Below are 6000 nucleotides of genomic sequence, written 5' to 3'. Positions count from 1 at the left end.
TGAAAGGTTGTTAGCATTTAACACGGACAGTGGCCCGGCAACAATCCAGGTTGTGTGGGCGCCAAAACTGGAGATATTGGGCTTGCTGTCCGATGGCATCCCTAAACTATATTGGAACCACTGTTTTTCTGTCACACCCTTGGTTGCCGGCCCAGAAGCACAGATGCGAGGAAGCGGGCAGGGCAAACAGTCAAACACCCCTGCCTTAGCTTACTGATATTACGAGTCTGGATCCGATCCGGTATAGGGTTCAGCACTTATGTGCTTATTACAGACACCGACCTCCTGGTCCCAAATGACAGTTCGTAAATAAAAATGTAATACATAAATATGCTAAGCCAATACGGAATACGACTTCTCCTTGAGCCTTCCTCCTTCAGTGTCCTTCGCTATGTGTGGCACCACCGTCCGGTGTGACACTTCGCCCCGCCTGAGGTCCAGCTTGCCTCCAAGCTGGCGCACTACGAAAGCATTCCTTGACAACATTGTAGTCTTCCCATGTGTGTTGCACTACTTGGTAGCCCAACCCATGTCAATTTCACCTACGGTACTGCAGTGTTTCCCTTCTTGACCAGCCGACGGTCGATGATTGCTTTAGGCACAGTATCAACTGCTTTCAAATTAGTAATGACTGGTAGGGAATCGTAGACTAGAGTATAGTGTGCAGAGAATGGTTTTAACTAGGAAATATGGAAAACGGGGTGAATCATAGAACCTTCAGGTAGTTGCAAACGGTGGGCCACTGATCCCACTCTTTCCAGTACTGTGTAAGGCCCAAAGTACGGAATGCCAGAATGCAGCAATGATTTTTGTTTGCAAAGCAGAATTATGCCCAATCCAAATCTTGCCTTGGTGCCATATGAGGCATTGTTGGAGACTGTATCCTTGTTGATCTGGGCTGGCAATAGACAGTCTCTGCAGTAGTTGCTGTGCTTGAGAGTCAGTGGTGTAAGAGTTTAGTACCTCTTGGATCCAGGTAGGTTGAACAAAAGATACTGCCTAGACAACCATCATGTGACCTACCCTAGATAAAGCATCAACTGCCACATTCTCTTTGCCCTTCCTATAAATGATTTTAAATTGCAATCCCATTAGCCTTGCCATTGCTTTTCTCTGCATGTCTGAATGTAAAATCTGTTCATTTAGATATGCCAAAGATTTATGGTCAGTTTGGATGATAAACTCTTTTCTTTGGAGATAATGCCTCCATCTTTCGACTGCCATGATCAATGCTAAGAATTACTTTTCATAGATGGACAGGGTTTTGTGTTTTTCCCCAAGAGCTTTGCTAAGAAATGCTATGGGCTGGCCTTTCTGCATCAATACTGCTCCTATGCCATCTTGGCATGCATCTATCTCTACAGTGAATGTTTCTTGGAAGTTTGGCAGTGCAAGTACTGGAGTTGTGGTCATGGCTATCTTTAAGTTGTCAAAAGCAATTTGAGCTGAAGGATTCCACAGGAAGTGTTTCATTCTTAAGATATATGTCAAGGGTTTAGTTATTTGTCCATAATGTTTCACAAATTTTCTATAATAGCCAGTTAACCCCAAAAATTCCTTCAAGTCAGTCATTGTAGCGGGCACTGGCCAATGAAGCATTGTCGTGATCTTGTCAGGGGCAGTAGATACTCCCTGTGTAGATATAACATGGCCTAAGTATTCTAGGCTGGGCTGTGCAAAAGTGCATTTAGATTCCTTGAGGTACAGCTGGTGTTTCCTTAAAGTTTCTAAGACTTGCTGTAGATGCTGCTGATGATCTTCCAATGATGTGTTGTAGATGAGTATGTCATCTAAAAAGACTAGAACAAATTTTCTGAGATAAGGTTGTAGAATCTGATTCATGACACATTGAAAAGTGGCTGGAGCATTAGTCAAACCAAAGGGCATTAGTTTGAATTGATAATGCCCTTGATGAGTTTTAAAAGCTGTTTTGTACTCATCTTCAGGGAGCATCCTCACTTGATGATAACCTGATCTCAAATCTAACTTGGTGAAAAACTTGGCACCTGCCAACTCATCCAAAATTTCCTCAATCACAGGCATTGGAAATCTATTTTTAATAGTGATGTCATTCAACTTTCTGTAATCCACACAGAATCTCCAAGATCCATCTTTTTTAACTAAGAGAGCTGGTGATGCAAAAGGACCGTGACTATGAGTAATTAGTCCTGCTTGCAATAACTATTGAACTTGATTCTCTATTTCAGTCTTGTGCAGACGTGAATAATGGTATGGTCTAGAGTTGATTGGGACTGCCCCTGGTAGCAGAGCGGTGTCTGCTGTAGATGTTAGAGATGGTGGGGGTACATGATCCAGCAGCACAAATGCCCATACATCATTGCCTTTGGCAGCATTGTAGGTCTTCTAGGCTGATATAGCAGATATGTGCAAAGGTGTATCTAGCAACCCCTGAAGTTGTACCATTCTTCCTTTCTCTGAAAATTTAATTGTTTTATTTTTCCAGTCACACTCCATAGGGTTGTGGGCCTGTAGCCAATCAAACCCCAATATAGCATCATATGGGTTCATGTCTAATACCACCATATCAACTGCAAATGTTTGGCCTTGACAGTAACACTATAGTTGAGGTACCATTCGATCAATAACAATCCACTCTCCATTTGCTACCTTCACTTTTGAAAGCTCTAGTTTGGTTTTGGTGAATTGATGAAACCCTAAGTGCTAACCTAGTTTATCAAGTGATCATGACATAGGTAGCACACTTCAAGTAGAAGAAGCTAATGAAGATCATAGCATGACAATGGTGATGGCATGTCGATGATCAATGGCTTAAACTTGAAATGAAGAAAGAGAAAAACAAAAAGCTCAAGGCAAAGGTATAAACCATAGGAGCTATTTTGTTTTGGTGATCAAGACACTTAGAGAGTGTGATCACATTTAGGTTTGATAGCCGTACTATTAAGAGGGGTGAAACTCGTATCTGAATGCGGTTATCAAAGTGCCACTAGATGCTCTAACTCATTGCATATGCATTTAGGATCTAGTGGAGTGCTAACACCCTTGATAACATTTGTGAAAATATGCTAACACATGTGCACAAGGTGTTTGCAGGGTTGAGATGGGTTTGGGTCCCTCTCTCCCTCCCGCCGAGCTTGCTCGGTGGGATTCGGCGCTTTTGGAAAAATGAAATGTCTATTTTCTATTGCGCCGGATGCAAAATTCTTGGTGGTTGGCACATTGGAGCAAGGGTGAAGAAGTTAGAGTTGAAATGGAGTTGGTCGAAATGATGCTGGCGTCGGTCTACTGACCGGACGCTGGGTCACTCAGCGACCGGACGCTGAAAGGCTTCGTCCGGTCGAGCTGTCAGACGGCACAGTAGGTAGGGTTGAGCACCGGACGCTGGTCTGCGTCCGGTCGAGGTGGACCGGACGCGTCCGGTCGAAAAAACATGCCTCGGGGAGCTTACTAGAAACGACCGGACGCTGGGGCTTCAGCGTCCGGTCAGTTTTGACCGGAGCGTCCGGTCAGCTTCGTAGCCATTGGAATCTGACGAACAGCATTTGAAGGTGATGACACGTGGCGTCCATCGGGCGACCGGACGCTGAGGGCCAGCGTCCGGTCAGTATGACCGGAGTGTCCGGTCAGAGCGCGTTTTGCCCAGTGAAGGGGTATAACGGCTCTATTTGATTGGGGCTCTATTTATAGCCCCATGGCCGGCTGTGGCTCACATCTTTGGCCATTTTCATTGACATAGCAACCTTGTGAGCTAGGCCAAAGCCCTCCCACTCATCTACATCATTCATTCATCATCATAGTGAGATTGGGAGTGATCCAAGTGCATTGCTTGAGTGATTGCATCTAGAGGCGCTTAGTGATCGTGGTTCGCTACGGATTTCGCTTGTTACTCTTGGTGGTTGCCGCCACCTAGACGGCTTGGAGCAGCGAGGATCGTCGAGCGGAGGTGGTGATTGTCTCCGGCTCCGATCGTGGTGATTGTGAGGGGTTCTTGACCTTTCCCCGGCGGAGCGCCAAAAGGTACTCTAGTGGATTGCTCGTGGCTTGTGTGATCCTCATCTTGTGTTGGTTGTGCGGCACCCTATTGAGGGTTTGGCGTGTGAAGCCAATTAGCGCGTGAACCTCCAAGTGAGTGAATCGCCACAACGAGGACTAGCTTGCCGGCAAGCAAGTGAACCTCGGTAAAAATCATTGTCTTCATCATTGATTCCGAGGTGATTGGTCATCATTGTTATTCATCTTCGTGATTGATTGGTTCATTCATCTACACGGCGGTATAACCCTCTTGATCACTCTCTTTACTTTACCGCTAACTAGTTGACAAGCTCTTTAGTGTAGCTAGTTGTGAGAGCTTGCATGCTTGGTTGGTGTGGCTCTTTAGTTAGCCTTTGAGAGCACACTAACATAGGGTAGTGTCATTGATCTTGTGTGAATTGACACTATCTAAACTAGAATTGTGGTAGGTGGCTTGCATTTTGAGTAGGCTAGCGCAACACTCGCTTCGCCTCATAATTGTCTAACCATTTGGTTAAGTGTTGTTGTAGAAATTTTTATTAGGCTATTCACCCCCCCTCTAGCCATTTGGACCTTTCAACTTTCTTTGGTGTTATAGGCATAGTGTTGAGGTTTGCTAACTGTACAAACTGAGAACTGATGAAACTGTGTGTACTACCACTGTCAACTGGGATAAGCATCACTTTATCTTTGACTCTTGTCTTGAGCTTGATACAATTAGTATGATCTTGACTAGAGATTGCATTGAGTGACAATTGACCAAATTCTTCCTGTAACTGATCTTCTATTGCCAAGTCATTGAGAACTTCATCAGAGAGTTCCCTATCCAAGTCATTGAGAACAATAGCATGTGCTTGAGGTTTTGTTTCTTTTGGTGCAGACCTCCAAATGTCCAGGGACAAATTTCTTACCACAACTAAAGCATAAGCCATTTGCTTTTCTATAATCCCTAAGTTGTCTATCTTTCCATAGTGTACTTGGGTGAGCTTGGATCTTGTTGTCAGTCTTGGCTGGTGCATATTGTCTGAATTGGTGTGGAGCTCTATTGTACTTGCCTTTGTTCCTCTCCACCAATTTCTGCTGAATCTTGGACAATATAGATGCGTTCTGCACTGTAGTGGGCACTTGTGGCTCAACAGTACTTCGAATTTCATCCTTCAATCCCATCACATATTGTGATGTAAAGAACATCTCATCATAGTGTGGATTGTGCATGGTAATGTCAAATTGGATAGTTTGGAACTGAGTAGTATACTCCTCAACAGTTCTTGTTGTTTCAGTTCCAGCAAATCATTCATGGCACTTCTTAAATCATCTAAGCCAAACTCTTCCACCACTGAGCAAAAGTGATCCCAATTTCTGAAGTGGTGATTCTGCTTGTAGGCCTGGTACCACTTAGCTGCATTACCCTCAAAATGGAGATGAGCTACAGTCATCCACATGCCTTCAGGTAGTTGATATAGTTTGAAATAGCTCTAACAATTATCCTTCCAGACCTTTGGGTTGGCACCATCAAACTTGGGAAATTGCATTTTGGGCATGGATTGGGTAGGTAGAGAAGTTGTCCTATCAAACTTTGATGGAGGCTTTCTTTTCTTAGAAGGTTCAGGCTTGTGGGTTCCCTTGTACTTGGCAAACACATTGTCAAAGCTCTCATCCTCCTCATCAACAGTAGACCCTGAACCATCATCATCAAATTTGGGTTCCTTCTCAAACTACTTCATGGTGAGTTGAGCTACTACTGCCCCATTGGCTTTAACTTGCTGGGCTATGATGTGTTGCTCAGCTGAGTATTGGTCCATGGCAGCACCTCGAATATCCATCTGGGATTTCATTTGTTGTTGGACCACTCCAATTTCATTGGCTTGAGAGATAGCAAGTCGAAGTTTTCCATCACCTGATCCCATCGAGTTTTCTCCTCCTCTACCCTCTTGGACATGTTGTCCAGAAGAATATGTGTTTGCTTCGAAGGTTTTGGTGGAGCCGTGTTGACTAGTTGGTGAAGAACAG

This window comes from Miscanthus floridulus, chromosome 4 (genome assembly GCF_019320115.1).
Source record: "Miscanthus floridulus cultivar M001 chromosome 4, ASM1932011v1, whole genome shotgun sequence".
Classification (NCBI taxonomy): domain Eukaryota; kingdom Viridiplantae; phylum Streptophyta; class Magnoliopsida; order Poales; family Poaceae; genus Miscanthus; species Miscanthus floridulus.
This window is presented reverse-complemented; position numbering follows the sequence as displayed.